The sequence below is a fragment of the Coenobita brevimanus genome, chromosome 29, assembly GCF_032717465.1.
Source record: "Coenobita brevimanus isolate Jiangsu-jjx chromosome 29, ASM3271746v2, whole genome shotgun sequence".
NCBI classification, from domain to species: Eukaryota; Metazoa; Arthropoda; class Malacostraca; order Decapoda; family Coenobitidae; genus Coenobita; species Coenobita brevimanus.
The window spans coordinates 22,805,644-22,827,628 of NC_136982.1; the positions used below are offsets into that span (position 1 = coordinate 22,805,644).

Consider the following 21,985-nt stretch of genomic DNA (forward strand, 5'->3'; position numbering starts at 1 on the left):
GGGGGTGACCTTTTTAAAAAATGAGAGGACTATGTTTTTTTGTCTTTGTTTTTAAACAAAAGTTCATCAGTTTATGATACAGGCTACCTTTTATTTGAGAGAGAAAAAAAACTAAAAGTTATAACCCTAATATATACAGTAAATATACCGGTATATATATATATATATATATATATATATATATATATATATTATATATATATATATATATATATATATATATATATATATCCATCCATCATCCAATCCTACATTGCCCCATGAGGAGCGTAAGGGCCCGGGGCTAGGCAGTTGGTCCCGACATTTAAGATGAGAGTGACCAGCCTCACTCATCCCTGAGTGGCATTACAGGAGCAATCAACCCCAACCATCCCTTGGATATAAACCTTCACCAGCTCAATCCGATTGGAGTGCAATAATTACCCACTAAACCACAAGGTGCCAAAATTTGGTTATATGGTTACCACCCAGCGTAGTAAATGGTTTCCTGGTGCACAGGAAACCATTTGGCTTGTCACTCAGTGTAGAGTCACCCACAGGCTGAAGGAAGTGGAAAGAATGAAGGAAAGAAAGACAGAAGATGGAGTGTAAAGTCACCCGTAGGCAGAAGGACAAGGAAAGAATGAAGGAAAGAAAGATAGAAGAGAATATATATATGACTATGAAAAATTCTTTGACAATCTTTAAGTTTGAACATCCTATCAGTATAAATTTTCTCGGAAATCTCTATTCTAGCTGATTTCAATGTTCACCCCCATCTTGGGCTCTCCTCTCTTTTCACTGATTTACCTGATGAACAAGCCTATATCTTTTCTATCCTTACTGAAATAGAGCAGCTTGTACAGCATCCTACCCAACTAGTCCTTTGAGAGAGTTCCAACATACCTGACCTCTTCCTTACAACTAGTCCTTATGCTTATGCTATCAATCTTATCTCTCCATTGGGCTCCTCCGTTCACAACCTTATCACCTTAACCTGTCCTGTTGCTCCAGTAAAGCCAGAGGACCCTCCTAAGAAGCGGCAGCTGTGGCACTTTGGACTTGCTGATTGAGAGGCCCTCAGCTAGTACTTGTTTGATTTTCCTTGGAATGATTATTGCTTCCAAGGGCGAGAGTCATCTGACTGTGCCTTGTGCATTATGGAGGTTATTCTCTTGGACACGTAAGCACACATTCCATTCTCATATCCTGTGAATAATGCTAAAAAAAAAAAAAAAAAAAAAAAACTTGGTTTGATCATGCTTGTACTAATGCTATCCCAAACAAGGAGGTCTACAGAACGTACCGGAGCCACCCCACCCCTGAATCTCATGCTAAATCTGCCCTGAATCATGCTAAGTCTGTTCGTTGCTCTGCTAAATTTTGTTTCATATGTACCAGTTGCTATAAACTATCTGACTCAAAAGCTTCATCCTCCTTCTGGCGCCTTGCTAAATTTCTTTCTATCAACTTTACCTCATCATCCTTCCCTCCTCTTTTCCATTCTGATGGCTCTGTAGTGTTTCTTCTACTGATAAAGCAGAACTCTTCGCTCAGACTTTCTCCTCCAATTCCACCTTAGACGATTCCGGGTGCTGTTCCTCCATCACTTCCCCCCTCAGACATTCTCATGGCTTACATTAGAATTTCTTCAATTGACGTATTTTCTGTCATTCCTGGCTTCAATTCTAACAAGGCATTTGGGTAGGATGGGGTCCCACTTGTTGTTCTAAAGAACTGTGCTTCTGTGCTTACACCCTGCCTAGGTAAACTCTTTCGCCTTACTCTGTCAACTTTTAACTTTCCTTTTTGGTGTAAGTTTGCTTTCATTCAGCCTGTCCCAAAGAAGGGAGACCATCCTCACCCTCCGGCTATCGCCAGATTGCTTTAACATCCTCTATTTCGAAAGTTTTTGAAATTTTCTCTAAAAATTAAGGCACCTTTTCTGTCACAACCTTCTTTCTGATCGTCAGTATGGGTTCCACCAGGGACGCTTTGCCGGTGATCTTCTCACCTACTTTTCAAACTTCTGGCCATCTTCATTTCGGGACTCTGGAAAAATCTTTGTCATTGCACTTCACATCTCAAAGGCTTTCTATTGAGGCTGGCATGAATCCTAAATATCCAAACTGCCATCTTATGTTTTCCATCCTTCCATCTGTGCCTTCATCTCTTGCTTCTTTTCTGGACGTTCCATAGGTTTTGTTGTAGACAGTCACCGTTCTTCTCCTAGAGCTGTCAGTAGTGGTGTTTGTCAGGGCTCTGTCCCATCACCAACTTTCCTCCTTCTATTCATTACCGACCTTCTAAGCTATACACCTAATCCTATCCACTCATATGCTGATGACTCCACCCTTCACCTTTCTTTTCGCTTCCCATCTTGTCCATCTCATAAGTTACTGCAACAAACAGGGATGAGGTTGTGTCACATCTAATGTCTGGCTTGGCTCATATCCCTTATTGGAGTAAAAGTATTTTTTTTTTTGTATGCGTGAAAAACTCAGTTCTTACATCTTTCAACCCGACAAAATCTTCTGCAAAAGTATCCTCTAATTTTTATCACTATCCAACTCAATCGTGCATCGTCTTTGAATACAGCTGGGGTTTAATTCTCTAGGGATTTGTCTTCGAAAGATCCTATTGCCTTTCTTGTAAAATCTGATTCTAAGAGATTAGGTGTGCTAATCCAACTCCGTGCCTTCTCTGTCCCTGCAATGTTGTTAACTTTAAAAACGGGTTTTATTCGCCCCTGGGTAGAGTATAACTTTCACCTGTGGGGAGGATCCCAATATACAGTTCTTTTCGACAAGGTGAAGTCGAAGGAGTTTCGACTCATCAGCTCTCCGCCTCTTACTGATTCCCTTCAGTCTCTGCCTTATCGCCGTACTGTTGCATCTTTTCTCTTTTCCGCTCCTACTTCAATGGTTACTGCTCCTCTGAACTCTGCTTGCATCCCTTCACCGCTACTAGCAATTAACTCACATCCCCTTTCTGTCGAACTCTCTAATGCAAGAGTTAACTGTTAATCCCAGTCGTTCATGTATGTAACAGGTCAACTCTGGAACTGGCTCCCTCTGTTTGTATTTCTTAAAGCCTTTCAAAAGTAGTGTGTCCAGGCATCTCGAAATGAACGGATATTGAATTTGCTCCTTGTTATCTTGTTTTTGTTTTTTCTTGGAATAATGTTGCCCGCTCCTGGCCTTTGGTTCCTTCTTCCTTATATATATATATATATATATATATATATATATATATATATATGGCCATACCACGTTGAGTACACCGCTTCCCGTCCGATCAGCGAAGTTAAGCAACGTTGGGTCTGGTTAGTACTTGGATGGGTGACCGCCTGGGAACACCAGATGCTGTTGGCATCCCTACGTGTCATGTGGGGTTGGTGGAGGATTAGTGCCCCTCCCTGTAAAACAATTAACTCTAAGCCCTTGGCCACCCTGTCTGGAATACATGGCGTCTGGCAATGAATGAATGATGAATGAATATATATATATATATATATATATATATATATATATAATATTCCTCTAGTCTGTATGCCGTTTATGTCATTGTGTGAGTGCAGGGTAGGGAAATAATCTCGTTGCCACATCTTCTAAAAACTATTCACATTCTGAAAGAGTTATCAAAGACTCCATTTTTTTTTTTTTTTTTACGTGTCCGACCCTGGGTAAAGGCTTCAAGGCCTATTTCTTGGGGGCGGTGACCTATCCCAAAGCCCAGTAGTCCTCCTATACCTCCACATGTCACTACTTCGGCGCTAACACCCACCATCCATATTGAATGCATGCTAGGGCTGTCTCATACAGGACTGGTGCACTGGTACTAGCGGGGGTATTTTTACGATATGTCTGCGGGTCATCTGGTAGATCAGGAAAGACTGCTTTTAGGAAATTCAAATCCTTAAACTGTTCCCTGCCCCAGTCGGGATTCGATCCTGGGTCCGTTAGGACAGCAGGCAGCCTCTCTACCGATTCAGCCACCGCCTTCCCCTTTAGGGCTTTTGAAGTCGCTGGGAGTAAAAAGGCTATAAAGGAAGGCAAAAAGCAACAGATCTGTTGGTCCTTTCGTAGCTATTTGGTATAAAGAAAGCTTAAACTAACAAAACTCTTCTATCAGCTAAAGGCAAGGATATAAAAGCTTATGCAGGCTGGAAAAAGGGAAAAAGACTACCGTGCAGCATTGAGAAGCTGACAAGGAAATTTAACAGGAAAAAGGGGAGGGAAATCTAATTCTGCGTTATACCTGAGAAGGAAATAAACATTAATTCAGCAATACTTGTTGATGTTCTCTATCGTATCATCTAGGCTTTGAAAGTTACACACACACACACACACACACACACACACACACACACACATAAATGCATATATATATATATAGATAGATAGATAGATAGATAGATATAGATAGATATACAGAAGGGTGGATATGGAAGATGTGCAGACTGGCCGGTGAGGAAGATAGGCTCCCGGAGGACTGGAAGTCAGGTGTTATTATTCCCCAGTACAAAGGAAAGGGAGGAAAAAGAGTGCGTGGTAATATTAGGGGCATTTGTCATCCTAGTGTGTCACGAATCAATTCGCGACATTTCCGTTTTGTGAGAAGCCACGAACTATTAGTGGAAAACTCACTGTGTATCGCTCAGCTAACCGTTTCTCCCTCCCTTTCGGAGTATACTTTTCAAAACATTCGTCACTTTCAAAAGTGACCGATTTAATGCACGTCACTAAGTGCGCTACTGAGCGATACAATTGTTTCTTTATCGTTCACCTCTGCTTCCCTCAACCGTTAGCCACGCCTTGCGTCCTGCCCATACAATGTATTTGAATTCAGTCCAGTTGTTGCTGCGACGGAGAGAGGTCCTGTGCGAGCAGTGTGAGGTCAGCTAGTACCCAAACTCCACAGTTCTTCAGTACTTCCATCCTAGTTCAGCTTGGGTGATACGCAGCATTCATCGACTATAGTATTTCCTTCTTGTATTTCCCTAGTTATAAGAGTTTAATTAAGGTGTTTTTCCTAGGCGTATTTAGCTTTTGTGCGAATGAGTGAGTGCGTCTCATTTAATTGATTTGAATTGTAACGTTAAATTTATTTTTTGTAATTAATAAATTTAACAGTTCTTTTCCTTGAGCTTAAAGTAAAATCTTGTTTCATTTCTCCATTATTAAGCTTATTTCCCATATAGCTCCTAGCTTGCATAAACGTTTTGCTTTCATAACTGGTACTTAGACCAGTCTTGTTGTATTAACTTAAAATCCGTTGTGCCATAGGAGTTAAGCATCAGCAAGGACCTGATTATTGTTATTAGTATTAGTTATTTATTGTCAAGGGTGCAGTAACTTTCTCCAGAGGCTAACAGTACAGTAATTCAGCAATTGTGAGTAATTAGTCTCTGCTGTGTACTGTGGAGAAAGTTTATAAATTCTCGTTCTCAGAGAGTCGTGCGAAGAAGCAGCGTAATCATTGCTTGATGTAGCAAGACAATCATTGTCTCTGCTCTTCAATATTATTGAATATTATTATCAATTTAAATAACATTTAAAGCATATATTTTAAAATTACCGTGATATTATAAAAACCCCTGACAATTGGCGACCTCATTCCAGGATATTAACTCCTAGCTCTAAAGCTATTCACGAGATAGTGCTCACTCATTCATATTTAGGTATTTATCATTAAAGTTTATAGGCACAAGCTTACTGGTGTTTACCCTTAATTTAGCAAGTGAATTTTGCTTTATTAATCAATAGAGTACTTAACTCTAGTTTATTCTTGGTAACGCCACACGATTTTATTCGCTCCTGGGAAGTCGCCGTACCCATTGTGTTTATTATTGAGCCTTCCCAGTCATTTACATTTTTTATTTATTCTTTGCCAGTTAACTGGATAAGACTGGTCACCACTAGCTTGTGTCTGTACTCTTTACTTGTGTTTATTAGTATTCGTCGCTAAGCAGTCAGTACTCAATTTCGGTTTTGCTTAATAAATTAGCGCCATGGCTACTACTGTATTTTTACAGGAAGCCAAAGAAATGGGTCTTTCGGACCCAACCGAAATTAAAGAGTATATACTCTCACGGCATAATCAGGAGCAGCAGCGCGAGAATGATGCCCGTGAAGAGCATAAGATTCAGCGCGAATGCGAGCGAGAACAGCGCGAATACGAGCGAGAACAGCCTGAGGAACGTGAAAGAGAGCGTGCTTATGAACAAGAGCAGCGTGAGAAAGAGCGCGAATACGAGCGGGAACAACGGGAATACGAGCGGGAACAACGAGAACACGAACGTGCCGAGCGAGAAGCACGAGAAAAACATGAACTTGAAGTGCTGAAGCTCAAGCGAGATTCCTTGGCTTCAGACACGTCTGCTGCAGTTGGTCCAAGCTCCACGAGCTTTCTCCCTGCACATGTCCTGGCGACCCCACGCATCAAGCTTCCTTCATACAAGGAAAGCGAGCGAATCGAGCCGTACATAGCTCGTTTTGAGGACATGGCAGACATGTATCAACTGGATGAGGCAGCTAAGCGGCTTCAGTTTCTTAGTTTATTTGAGGGCCCCGCCCTCGATATTCTCCACAGAATTCGTGGAGACAATCTCACATATAAGATGATGAAAGCTGCACTCATTAAGGCGTATGGTCTCACAGTAGACGACGCCAAAGTTCAGTTCATGCGAGCTCGTCTCCAAGACAAGGAGACAGCTGTTCAGTTCCTTGATCGTCTCACAGCTTACTTAAATGAGTGGATGGAGAAAGATGAAACTCCTTCAACGCGTGAGGGGATAATTGACCTTATGCTGCGTACACAGCTAGAGAGGTCGTGGCCTGCTGAGCTCATAGTACAGCTTAAGATCTGCCAGGTGAAAGATGCCAGCCAAATGGCAGAGAAGGCTGACGCATTCTTTACTGCATACCGGTATCAAGCTCGTAAGCAAAACACCTGGAGTAGAAAAGATACTGCCAAGTCTGGGAAGCCGTCTCAGACTGAATCCCAGCACCAAGGCCGTTCTCAGAGTAATGGTCAAGGTCCAAGCAAACCACAGAAGGACCAGGGGCAGAACACTCAGAAACCTGAGTGGAAGCGGTACAACAAGCACCCCAACCAGCAGCAGTTTCCCAAGCATCAGCAGCAATACAAGGACAAGCCACATAACCCTCAGTCAGGTCAATTAGTGTATCGGAGGCAGGAGGCAAATGCAGCCTTCATTCCACAAGTACCCGGTGGTGCCATCTCTACCAGTACAGGTACTTCCCAACACTTCACAAGTCCCCCTCCGACCATGAACTCTCCTCAGGCACCTAGTTCCCAGGGCGCCACGTTTGCTGCATCGGTTGTTCCGCAGTCTCATGAATGACTGGCTGCTACCTCCTCAGACCCTTCCACCAGCAACACTGCCTTTCTTGTTCAGCCAGGGTCTGTGGGAGGTGTTTCTGTAAATGTCCTGAGGGACAATGGTTCCTCAGGTTGCTCTGTTAAGCAGAGTTTAGTTCGGCCTGATGAGTATACAGGTCGACAGATCCAAGTTAGACTTATTGATGGATCAGTGAGATTGTTCCCTGAGGCACGTATCCAGGTGGCGTCTCCATTTTTCACTGGCTTGAGAGCTGCAGTTGTCATGCCAGAACCTTTATTTGACCTCATCTTAGGCAACATACCTGGCATCAAAAATAGTTGTGCCGTAGTTGTTGCTACTCAGACTTCGGCTGCTGCAATAACACGAGCCATGGCCAAGGCTCCAGATCGCGTCACTCCATTGACCGTCGCAACGCCGCAAGATCTGATTCGTAGTCAAGATGTTGTCCAAGAGCAACAGACTGACTCGACACTTGCCTCAGTGCGCAAGAAGCTGGAGGGTAAAGTGACCAAGTATTCACGGGGAGGACAAGCCAGGTTCCTTCGTAAGCGAGGACGGCTGTACCGTGAGTCACAGACACCCCAGGGTGAGGTTCGACTGCAGTTTGTCGTTCCTGCAAAGTATCGCCGAGCAGTGTTTGAATTAGGTCACTGTTCAGCGATGGGGGGTCATATGGGTCAAAAGAAGACCTCTGACCGCATCCATGCTGACTTTTTCTGGCCAGGAATGGGACGGGAAATAACGAGGCTCGTACGTTCTTGTGATGTGTGTCAGCGTACCACTGACCGGGGACGTGTCCGTCCTGCGCCATTGAAGCCAATGCCCATAATCTCTGAACCGTTCGAGAGAGTAGCAGTTGACATAGTTGGGCCAATCTCTCCTAGGGCTAGTGATGGATCAAAGTATATCCTCACTATAGTTGATTTCAGCACACGGTGGCCTGAAGCCGTGGCCCTTAAGAATATAGAGGCCGTCACTGTTGCTGAGGCATTAATTGAAGTGTTCTGTCGTGTAGGTATCCCTAAGGAGGTCTTGAGCGACCGGGGTTCGCAGTTCACTTCGGCAATGATGAACGAAACGTTCAGGTTGCTGTCCATCCGAGGCTTACGAACTACGCCGTATCATCCCATGTGTAACGGGTTGTGTGAGAGGTTCAATGGAACTCTCAAGATGTTGAGGCGCATGACCGCCGAACAACCAAAGGAATGGCCGCGGTTCATCGCTCCTCTTCTATTTGCTTATCGAGAAGCCCCACAGCATTCATTGAAATTCTCACCCTTTGAACTGGTGTATGGGAGGTCGGTCCGGGGCCCACTTCAAGTCCTTCGTGAGTTATGGGACGATGAAGAACCCGACCCTGAAGTCAAGATCACCTACACCTATGTCCTTGATTTGGCTGACCGCCTCCAGTCGACGTGCGAGTTAGCTAAGGAAGAACTGATCAAGGCGCGTGAAGTTCAAAAGGCTTATTATGATAAGAAGGCAAAGCTTCGGAAGTTTAGTCCAGGCGATAAATGCTTGGTATTACTCCCCACTGCCCAGAACAAGTTGTTGGCACAGTGGAAGGGTCCATTCGATGTAATAGAGCGCATTTCAGACCTCAACTACATAATACAGATGGGGAATCTTCGTAAAAGGTTCCACATTAACATGTTGAAGGCTTATCATGAGTCAGACCCCGAGGAGACTGGCCTACGAGTAGCTGATGATAGTGACCAGCCACTGGAAGAAACCGGGGCAGCTGCGGTGATCCCAGCTGATGACTATGATGACGAGCCCTTAACCGCTCAGTCCCATCAGGAAGAGACTGTCGGAGATGTTTCACTTAACCCTGACTTAGCAGTAGGGGACCAGAATGCCTTATGGTCACTGCTCTGTCAGTATGCTGATGTCTTCTCAGACCAACCTGGACTTGCAAAGGTTGCGTGTCATAAAATTGAGTTGACCAGCAATGTTCCTATAAAGGTTAAGCCATATCCGATTCCCATGCGACTACTGGGTGCAGTAGATAAGGAAATTGCTGACATGGAGACTGCAGGCATTATTGAAAAGTCCTCATCTCCTTACTGTAGTCCGATGGTAGTAGTCCGCAAGAAAGATGGTGGAGTCAGGATTTGTGGCGACTATAGAAGGCTCAATGCAATCACCAAAGTGGATGCTGAGCCAATGGGTGACCATATTGCCATCTTCTCTAAGCTGGCAGGGTCACGATATTTCACGAAGCTCGACCTAGCGAAGGGATTTTTCCAGATTCCCCTTCATCCTGAGAGTCGTCAGTTCACTGCTTTTGCTACTCCTAGGGGGTTGTACCAGTATAAAGTCCTCCCATTTGGACTTACCAATTCCCCAGCAGTATTCAATCGTGCCATGAGACAAGTGCTCCATGGTATTGTAGGAGTAGAGATGTTCGTTGACGATGTCCTCGTTCATTCCGCCACATTGGAGGAGCACCTCAGACTCTTGGAAATTGTCTTCAGTAGACTCCAGAGTTTCAACATGACTGTGAAGCCTAGCAAATGCAAGATTGCTCACGGTGAGGTGGAGTTCCTCGGTCATATTGTTGGCAACAATCACTGCAGGTGTCAGGGTGACAAGATCAGGAAGGTTAAAGAAGCCCCGAGACCCGTGACCAAGAAACAGGTTAGGGCATTTCTTGGCCTAGTGGGATATTATAGGAGTTTTATTCCCAACTTTGCTCTCATTGCCCAACCGTTGTACGAAGTGCTACGGAAATATGCTCCAAACACCATTGAATGGGGAGAAGCACAAGAGAGATCTTTTGCCACCCTCAAGAATATGTTGTGCAAGGAGCCCATTTTGCAGTTGCCTGATTCCAGCAAACCTTTCATACTGCGCACTGATGCTTCACAAGATGGAGTAGGTGCTGTATTGATGCAGGAATCGGAAGGTGGAATCTTCCCAGTGGCATACCACAGCCGTAGGCTAAAACCCGCCGAGAGGAATTACAGTACTGTTGAGAAGGAACTCTTGGCTGTGGTTGATGGTGTTAAAAAATATTATTATTATTTATTTGGGGCATCATTTGTTCTGGAAACTGACCATATGCCACTCACTAGTCTTAGCACGACCAAGACGGCTAATGCAAGATTGACACGCTGGACACTGTATTTACAGCAGTTTAACCTTGTTGTGAGATACATCAAGGGAAGTGATAACGTAGGTGCAGACCTGATGTCTCGCCTACTAACTGCTGACTAACATGGGCAGTTGTTGTATGCTGGGTTCCATGATAGGCATCCTCAGAGATTTGAGTAATCCAAGGACTAGCCTGGTTCCCAGTCAAAAGTGTAGACCTGACGTCTCACTTGTTGGCCCACAGGACACAGTATGTCCAGGGCCTGTACATACACGTGTACTGTAGGTTAAGGGGGAAGAGAGAACTCCGCAGAGGTGACTTGAGGCTATGGAAGACCCAAGTTTGCACAAGGATTCTCAGCTCCCCGATACTAATATAAGTACTGTAGGTTAAGGGGGAAGTTCGAGAGAGAACCCCGCAGAGGCGACTTGAGGCTATGGAAGACCCAAGTTTGCACAAGGATTCTCAGCTTTCCGATACTAATATAAGTATTGTAGGTTAAGGGGGAAGTTCGAGAGAGAACTCCGCAGAGGCGACTTGAGGCTATAGAAGACCCAAGTTTGCACAAGGATTCTTAGCTTCCCGGTACTAATATAAGTATTGTAGGTTAAGGGGGAAGTTCGAGAGAGAACTCCGCAGAGGCGACTTGAGGCTATGGAAGACCCAAGTTTGCACAAGGATTCTCAGCTTCCCGGTACTAATATAAGTATTGTACTGTAGGTTAAGGGGGAAGTTCGAGAGAGAACTCCGCAGAGGCGACTTGAGGCTATGGAAGACCCAAGTTTGCACAAGGATTCTCAGCTTCCCGGTACTAATATAAGTATTGTACTGTAGGTTAAGGGGGAAGTGAGAACTCTGCAGAGGCGACTTGAGGCTATGGAAGACCCAAGTTTGCACAAGGATTCTCAGCTTCCCGATATTAATATAAGTACTGTAGGTTAAGGCACAGGTTGAGGACCCGTGTGCAGTTCGAGGCTATGGAAGACCCGAGTTTGCACAAGGATTCTCAACTTGCCGACCATAATTGTGTGCTATAATTAATGGCGACCTCGAATGTACGTCGTAGCACTGACTGCTAGGCAGAGAGTAATTGTAACATAATAAAATTTTGTCTCATTGACACTTTTGATGCTCCACCTCAATTGGTTTTGCAGGTTCAGCAATGGGTGTAGCAGTTTTGCTGTGCGGGCCAGCTGATCGTCTGCCGCACGCTGCCGCCTCTTCTCCTCTGCCTTCGTCGTCGCCATGTTATTATTTACTATGTCATTTTACACATAGGTACAGTTACACTACAGCTGTCACACCTACACCGTGTATTACATACACCACGCTACACAACAATTAGTTGTCAGTGTATATGTAGCGAATTTTCGCTCAGTTTGACCTGAGTACAGGATTTTCACCGTCGTCACGGAGTTTTTCCCTCAAGCTTGCTTCTATTAACGTAAATACGAGGTTTTTTCGCTCACTGACGACTGCGACTTTCTCCTGTAGCAGGATAGCACACACACCACAGTGTGAATCTTGTGCGAATGACTTAGGATGTATACATATATATATATATCCACAAATTTTTTCCCATATGGAAAAAATTTAATTTTGTAGGGGCGTAATGTCACGAATCAATTCGCGACATTTCCGTTTTGTGAGAAGCCACGAACTATTAGTGGAAAACTCACTGTGTATCGCTCAGCTAACCGTTTCTCCCTCCCTTTCGGAGTATACTTTTCAAAACATTCGTCACTTTCAAAAGTGACCGATTTAATGCACGTCACTAAGTGCGCTACTGAGCGATACAATTGTTTCTTTATCGTTCGCCTCTGCTTCCCTCAACCGTTAGCCACGCCTTGCGTCCTGCCCATACAATGTATTTGAATTCAGTCCAGTTGTTGCTGCGACGGAGAGAGGTCCTGTGCGAGCAGTGTGAGGTCAGCTAGTACCCAAACTCCACAGTTCTTCAGTACTTCCATCCTAGTTCAGCTTGGGTGATACGCAGCATTCATCGACTATAGTATTTCCTTCTTGTATTTCCCTAGTTATAAGAGTTTAATTAAGGTGTTTTTCCTAGGCGTAAGTATTTAGCTTTTGTGCGAGTGAGTGAGTGCGTCTCATTTAATTGATTTGAATTGTAACGTTAAATTTATTTTTTGTAATTAATAAATTTAACAGTTCTTTTCCTTGAGCTTAAAGTAAAATCTTGTTTCATTTCTCCATTATTAAGCTTATTTCCCATATAGCTCCTAGCTTGCATAAACGTTTTGCTTTCATAACTGGTACTTAGACCAGTCTTGTTGTATTAACTTAAAATCCGTTGTGCCATAGGAGTTAAGCATCAGCAAGGACCTGATTATTGTTATTAGTATTAGTTATTTATTGTCAAGGGTGAAGTAACTTTCTCCAGAGGCTAACAGTACAGTAATTCAGCAATTGTGAGTAATTAGTCTCTGCTGTGTACTGTGGAGAAAGTTTATAAATTCTCGTTCTCAGAGAGTCGTGCGAAGAAGCAGCGTAATCATTGCTTGATGTAGCAAGACACTCATTGTCTCTGCTCTTCAATATTATTGAATATTATTATCAATTTAAATAACATTTAAAGCATATATTTTAAAATTACCGTGATATTATAAAAACCCCTGACATAGTGTAATAGGCAAAGTTTATGGTAGGATACTTACTGACAGTTTCGCAAATAACGGAGGAAATGGAGAAGAACTGGGAGTTTTCAGGAAGAAAAGAGGTTGTGTAGATGAGATATTCATCCTTAGGTCTTCAGTGAAAAAGTTTCTAGAAAAGGAAAAAGAGTTGTATGGAACCTTCATGGATGTGGAGAAAGCATATGGCAGAATGGATAGACAAGAAACGTGAAAAATATTAAGAATATATCGAGTAAATGGGAAGTTGTGGAATGCCGTGAAGAGTATGTACGATGGTACTAAGGCTACAGTGTGTGTGGATAATGAACTAAATGACTTTTTCTATCTGAATGTTGGACTGAAACAAGGCTGCATCGTCTCCATTGTGTTTCAATCTGTGTATGGATGAGCTTATAAAAGAGATACAAGGTAGAGCAGTGGATGTTGGAGTGGCTTTAATGAGAAAGGGCAGCGTTTGGAAACTTACCGTATTTTTTTTTGCATATGATACTGCATTATTAAGTGAAAACGAAGGGGAACTGCAAGGCTTGGTGAAACAGCTCGTGTGAGTAAGGATGGGAATTTGGAGGATGAATTGCTTGAAAAGATGCAACATGGATGAAGTGTTGCTGGTTCTTTAAAAACAGTGATAAGAAATAAGGAAGTGAGCATGGAAGTAAAAAAGTCGCTGCATTATAATATTGTGATACCAACTCTAACGTATGGAAAATCATCTTAGACCTTCTTGGAAGGACACAAGTCAAGAGTGAGAGCAGTGAAAATGAGTTATTTGAGAGGAGCATGTGGAGTTACATGGAGAGACAGACTGACAAATAAGGAAGTGAAAGTTTGTCGTGGCGTAGATGTGGATGTGATGGAAAGTGTTTTGAGAAATACACTGAGGTGGTTTGGCCATGTGGAGAGGATGGAGAGCGAGAGACTAACGAGGAGAGCGCATGTGAGTGAAGTGGATGGTAGGGGCAGGGAGGGGGAAGCCGAGGATGAGATGGAGGGATGGAGTGGAGAGGTATATGAGAGAAGAGGATGTGAGCTGGGAGCAGGGCAGTGAAATGGCGGAAGACATGGCGACATGGAGGCGATTTGTTTGTAGCTACCACTTATGGAATTAAGGCGTCTGGTAATATATATAGATAGATAGAGAGAGAGAGAGAGAGAGAGAGAGAGAGAGATATATATATATACTGTATATATATATATATATATATATATATATATATATATATATATATATACTGTATATATATATATATATATATATATATATATATATATATATATATATATATATATATATATATATATATATATATATATATATATATATATATATATATATATATATATATATATATATATATATATATATATATATATATATATATATATATATATATATATATATATATATATATATATATATATATATATATATATATATATATATATATACCTGTATGTGTGTGTGTGTGTATACACATATATTCGAAGAGCTGAAGAATTTTACAAGGAACTGCATGCATCACAGACAATAGTACCGATGGCTAGCTTTCAGTTGACACAAGAGAAATACCAGAAGTAACACCAGACGAAGTATACTGTACATTTCTCATAAAAGTATGAAAAGAGGGAAGGCCCCTGGAGAAAATGGGATATTAGCAGATTTACTGTCGGATGCAGGAGCAGAAATTAAAAACAGCTAATACTTATTTACTTAATATAAAAGGAGAAAGAAAGTTCCCCAAACATGGTGTAATGCAATAGTATTTTGCTTTGAAAAAAGGTGACGCAAAAGATCTTAGTAACTATCAACATATTAGCTTATTACCAGTTATTTACCAAGGCTTCACTAAAGTCCTTGAGAACAAATTAGCAACAAATCTGGAAGAAAACTAACCTCGTGAGCAGGCAAGATTGTGAAGTTGGTATTCGATTACTGATTATCTCCACATAATGTAACAGCTAATCAAGAAATCTGCAGGATATAAATTTTTTTTTCTTTTTTATGTGTCCGACTCTGGGCAAAGGCTTCAGGGCCTATATCTCGGGGGCAGTAGCCTATCCCAAGGCCCAGTAGTCCTCCTACACCTCCACATGTCACCACTTCGGCGCTAACACCCACCGTCCATATTGAATACATGCTAGGGCTGTCTCATACAGGACTGGTGTATTGGTATTAGTGGGGGTATTTTTATGACATGTCGGCGGGTCATCTGGTAGATCAGGAAAGTCTGCTTTTAATGAAATTCAAATCCTTAAACTGTTTCCTGCCCCAGCCGGGATTCGAACCTGGGTCCATCAGGACTGCAGGCCGCCTCTCTACCGATTCAGCCACAGCCTCCCCAAATAAACCATTGTGCTTAAGTTTTGTCGATTACGAAAATGCTTTCGGCTCAGTGGAGCACTTAGCAATCATAGATTCATTGTGGAAAAAAGGAGTTAATGAGAACATTGTAAAATTGCTCGCAAACATATTTTCAGAGGGACTACAGTTACGTTATAGAACGACTCATTAAAAAAAAATGAAATTGAGAAGGACGTGCGTCAGGGAGAAACAATTTCACCAGAATTACTTACGGCATGCCTTGAAAGTATTTTCAGAAAGTTCGAGTAGGAGAACGAAAGAGTAAACATAGATGAAGAGAACTAAAACATTTAAGATTTACAGATGACACTGTCATGATCTTAGAACAGCAGAAACATTGCAAGAAATGTAAAATAACTTAAACAGAGAAAGTCTCAGATTAGGGTTAAAGATGACCTGGATTAGAGCTATTGTTTAATCCTAATACACAAAAGAGCGTCATCAAAATAAATGAAGAAATTCTTGAAGAAGTTGAGGAGCACAGTTACTTGGGGTAAATACTAAAACTAACGAAAAATCATACTAACAGGATAAAAAGACGCATTAAATCTGGATGAAAACCTATCATTAAACATAGAGATGCCATGAAAGCTTGCCGGTATGTTAGAAGCAAAAAGTACGTGACGAATGTATTCCAGCTATGGCGTAGGTTTGAGACCTGGAAACTGACAAAAACGATGGAAATCCAACTAATTCGTTTTCTAACAGCAATTGAAGAGTCAATATTGGGAATATCTTTGAGAGACAGGAAGAGGTCAACTTAGGTGAGAGAGCAGACTAAAGTCAAAGACATCATAAAAATTACAAAAGGACAAAAATGGAGGTGGGTTGTCATGTAGCAAAAAGATGGGATAACTGATATAGCAAGCGGCTGACTGACTGGACTCCAAGGTATTGCAAGTGTAGTAGAAAAAGACCACGTAGAAGGTGGAGAGATGAACTACAGAAGTTTGAAGACAAAATCTGGCAGAAATCGGCTCAGTGAAGTAATTCGTGGAGAAGGTTGGGGAAGTCTTTTCTTCAGCAGTGTACTTGCAATGGCTGCTGCTGCTGCTAATTATATATATATATATATATATATATATATATATATATATATATATATATATATATATATATATATATATATATATATGAGAGAGAGAGAGAGAGAGAGAGAGAGAGAGAGAGAGACCAGGTAAAGACATCCACAAGCAGATGGCCTGAGCGTGCATGATTCAAGACTCTCAAACACCTAGAAATTTCAGTAGGTATCACGTCATATTCCTTAGAGAAAGTCAAACACTATTTTTCTGTGCACATTTCTTTTCTACATCTTTCCTGAAGGAAGTGACCAAGTAACTCCCATTTTTTAAAATCAAACCATGAAAAGAGGAAAAAGGGAGGAGGAGGAAGAAGAAAAGAAAAAAAAGGGAAGAAAAAGCAGAGGGAAGAAAAGAAAATGAAGACGAGGAACGATAACAGCGTAAAAAACATCCCAACACGAATGGTGTAGAAAGAGTGGAAAAAAAGTGAAAATATGAATGGACTGTACCAAACTGGAACGGAGGGTAGCAAACTTGAATCCATCAACAAGGAATTGATCGTGGTCGGGGTGTTGCTATGACATATGGGAGGGCAGTAGAAGTGGAATTTTGATTGGCTGGGGGAGATAGAGGGAGATTCTGATTGGCTGGACAAGATAAAGAAGGCGGGTAATTGCTTCCGACGCACGACAGAGGACCTCGCTTCCATAAATTTTCTTTCCTGTTTCCAACGTTATGCACTCACAAAATATATATATATATATATATATATATATATATATATATATATATATATATATATATATATATATATATATGCAGAGGGACAAACAGATAGACAAACAGCTAGACAGAAGTGTCACAGAGAGAGTTAATCCATGCCCTCTCTCCCAACTCGACCAATCAGAAAGCTCGCTCCATCCAGGCCTGGCTGTGAAGTCATGCCCATATGATTAAACCAATCAACTGGTGACTTGACACGACAGTGAACCACATTCATACTCTCCAGATGGCGGAAATATACACCGCCCTACTCATAACTTCTCCCCAAATCCACCATGGAATATCGTCAGAGCAAATGTGAAAATCATGGAGTTGTCAGTGTCGAAGAATGACACCAGTCCACAACTCATACGTTCAGTTTCGGGAGATAATGGAGGAAGTTAACCATGAAGAAGTCTGTTATTGTGATGGCAGTGTAAAAAATCGTGGAAGGGCAGGATCTGCAGTGATTCACAATACCAAATGAGGAACGGAACCAATTAAAGTCTTCTGCGTTCGAATACAAGACTATCGTCCACGACAACTGCTGAAACACTAGCAATCATACTTGCTCTCAAAGACATTGTAGCTGGGACATCCGATGCCACCATAGTCTCAGACAGTACATCTGCCATGTTATCTATTGCAAGTCGACATCCTGCAAATGAAGAGCTACTCACTGAGATCCACCGGCTACTAATCCTATTTGATGCAAGATCGCAGAAGGTCACATTCGTTTGGTCTCCGTCTCACACAGGAATGACAGGAACGAAACAACCGACTGGTATGCAAATGATGCCATCAGAACTGAAGAAGTCGACTGCAATGTACAACTGTCCACTAAACAAATATCTGGTCTCATCGCAAGGAAGCTGCATATTACTTACAGGAACTCGGTTGACAATTATACAATTTAGTAACACCCTCCAACACTATAGCCTGGTCACCCTTGATCATGCAGTGGATTATCGACAGATACCATCACGAGGAATCCAGACAACCATAGCCAGAATTCGACTGGATTATCCATACCTGTGGGAAAAAAAGCAAATCAGTCCCGAATTTCACAAGTGTACTGTAGACTGTGCGAAGAAGAACGAGGACAGTCCCTCAGGCACTATCTTATCCACTGCCCTGCAACAAAACAATCCCAGCCTCCTGATGATGCAACATTTCAGGACCAAATACAGCACCATCAGCAGCATCACATGCTACTGTACAAGAAACAATCAAGAAGTTCCCAAAATCTGCCTTACCTCAATAAATCTTGGCCTCATATAGGCAGATGAGGAGCCAGTACTGGTACACCTCAGTCGTCTTTTGTAACTTATGATCTGTGTTATTATGCCCGTTCATGTGCATGTGGCAATATGTTATGAGCTGCAGCAAACGAAAAAAAAAATATTGTGCAAATTTTCTTCACCGATTCCAATGTTATGTGACAGCGCGTGCTTAATAACACACACACACACACACACACACACACACACACACACACACACACACACACACACACACACACACACACACTCTCTCTCTCTCTCTCTCTCTCTCTCTCTCTCTCACCAGTCGAACAGGGTGGTACTCCCAAGGTGAATGGCAAGCTGGTGACAAGGAGAGGTGGATCTCCCGTTTCACCAGTCCTCAGGACTTTTCCTGACCATCTACCTTTGTTAAACATTTCCAGTGTTTTCATTAACACAAAGAGTAGGCCAGCCTACTGTCATTATACCTCTACATACAACTGTCCACACGAAACAATACGTGAACATTAGACAACACACCTATTTCCATCACCCCTTTGCAATGGCCGCTTCATTATTATCAGCAAATCCGGTGGTATCTCGGATTACCACCACTGGCAGGGTAGGGCTGCCGCAAAGGGTCCTCCTGGCCGCAATTAGGGGCCTGTGCTGACAGCGGTTGTTGGAAACGCTGTTCATGCTCGTCAGCGGAGAAGCCTCTAGCCGTGTTCCTCACTGAAACTCAAGTCTCTCTCACTACTGAAATATCCCCATTTTGTTTTCCTGGTTGCCATCATCTGACAAACTTCTGTAACAAGGGTGGCGCCTGTTGTTATATCAAATTTGACTTTGCAGCTGACACTTTTTTGGACTTCACTTCAGCTAATTTTGATTCCTCATTATATACTATAAATTGTCTAATTGTTACCAAACATATCTGATTGTTTACTGCTTCCCCAGTGCTTCTTCAGAACCCTGTGTATATGACTCCATATCCACAAAGTTCACTAACTTTAACCTTACCCCTGCCACTGAAATTGCCGTTTTTGGTGATTTTAACGTCCATAATGTAGAATGGTGATTACATTCTGCCAGAAATGACGATACTGGTCTAGAATAAGATGCAATTGGTAAAGCAACTATCCGAAGTCCGAGATAATTCTTACTATAACGCCTGTCTCTTGGACCTATTCCTGTCAAGTAATTCAAATCAGTTCCGTAGAAGTACTGTCACCACTTGGTTCCTCCGACCAATCTCATCAAAGCCTCATTAGACAATTGTCCCAGACCTCCCCATTCTGAATCTGTCAAGGTGACCAGATGACACTTTGATAGGGCAGACTTGGGTGGATTTCGATATTATCTTGCTGATAATCCATTGCAGTCTTTCTTCTCCAGTTACATCAGTTTTACCCAGTCCCACATTAATGACAATACTAACTGGTATAGAATCGTTCATACCCAGTAGACAGTTCACTAAAAGCTCGGACTCCTCAAAATGGTTTGACAGCAACTGTGCCAGAGCAACTACTCAAAAGTCCTTAGCATACAACTTTTACTTTTAAAAGACTCTGATTCGTTCACTCAATTTAAAACTGCTAGAAACCATGCAAAAGCAGTAGTAGATTTCGCTAAATCAGACTTTCTTCACAATCAAGATACCAAACTATTAAATAATCGTAATGACTATAGAATATTTTGGTCAACTTTCAATTCTTTCAATTATAACTTTAACAAGTTATCATCCATTCCCCCACTAAAGTCTTCAGATGGTAACACTATTAATGACCCTTGTGTTAAAAAGAACATCCTTGCATGTACATATGCATTAATTTCTACCTAAGAAGAAGTCGGCCGGAATGTCCCAGTACTAGAACTTAACTCTCCTGAACTTGCTCCACTTAAGATGCAAACTAGATATGTAAAGTCCATCCTAGACAATTTACCAGTCATCAAAGCTCCAGGTCCAGATGGAGTTCCTCCAGTTGCTTTGAAAAAGTGTTTCCATGAACTTGCCTCTGTTTTAGCAAAATCATTCAGACTGCATACCTACTTCTTCATTCCCTAATTCTTGGAAAGAAGTCAATATCCACCCAATTCCGAAGAAAGGAAATTTCTCTGACCCCCCTAAGTACAGACCAACAGCTATTACATTTACTCTTGGTAGATTAGTTGGGACTAATTTATAAGCACATTGTTAAACATCTTGAATCTGAAAGCTTAATTAGTGATAGACAGTCTGGTTTTTGCCATAAAAGATCCACTGTTGATATACTGAGTCTCCTGACTAATACCATCCATCAGTCAATTGATGAACATGGAAAAACTCATGCAGTAGCCCTTAATATTTCCAAAGCTTTTGACAGAGTGGTGCACCGTTACCTGCTGTCCAAACTCCCTTGCTATGGCCTACCATCTTTTGTCCCTCTGATTTCCTCATATCTCAGCAACAGAAAGATAAAAGCAGATGATGTATATTCCAATTTCCACTCAATTAATGCTGGTGTGCCACAAGGATCAGTTCTGGCTCCAGCCTTATTCCTAAGCCATATTAATGATCTTTAATCTGTCACCCATAATCCCATTCACTCATATGCAGATGATTCATCACTTCACAGTTCCCTTACACTTAAACACCCTTTCACAAAGTTTAATATCTTGAACTCACAACTTTGTACAGCAATCTCCATAAATCAAGACTTAACTAAGATCACTGAATGGGGATAAAATAACATTGTCTCATTTACCGCTAGGAAAGCCAAATATATACAGTTTACTAATACAGTAGACAGATATTGCCTGATTCCTGTATTACCTTCGATGCTACTAATATTCCTACCTCTAAAAGTATTGACATTCTCGGTGTTTCACTTAACAGTGCCCTCAGCAAGACGTCTCATGTTAGATCACTTGCTAAAACTGTCTCAGTTAAACTTAGATTATTGTACAAAGTCCGTAACTTTTTCACTGATGAGCAGTTGGCTGTAATTTACAAGCGTCATGTATGCTCTCTGCTGGAATATTGCTCACCCTCGTGGAATGGATGAGGAGAGTTGCACTAAAACAAATGGACAAAGTTCAGAACAAACCTGTTAGAATTATTAATAACCCTACTATTACAAATGAACTACCTCCCCTATAAGTAAGAAGGAATGATGCCTCCTTGCATTATATTACGGATACTTTTATTCCAAATGCTCAGACTAAGGTGCATCCATTGTGCCACCTCTTCACGCCTTCCCCCACGCCACACGGGTATCTGGTAGTGCTCATGACTGGACTGTCACACTGCCATATTGCAAAACTTGTCTATCAGAATTTTTTTATTCCCCGAACTGAATCTCTTTGAAACTCGCTTCCCCAAAATGGTTTCCCCCCAAACTTCAACTTTCGGATTTTGAAGTCCAACTGTTACAGATTTTTTATGAATGGAGGATACCTCTACTGTGGTGCAGGGTTTATTAGTTTTATTCAATTGTTTTTCCTTCCTCTG

At 41.9% G+C, this 21,985-nt stretch overlaps 1 non-coding gene across 1 annotated transcript; it reads left to right on the forward strand.

Moving 5' to 3' along the window:
• Positions 1 to 3,234: 3,234 nt before the first annotated feature.
• LOC145395110 (5S ribosomal RNA) lies at positions 3,235 to 3,353 on the forward strand. Its single transcript, XR_013896541.1, has one exon. It is a non-coding gene; the product is annotated as a 5S ribosomal RNA (ribosomal RNA).
• The last annotated feature ends 18,632 nt before the right edge of the window (positions 3,354 to 21,985 follow it).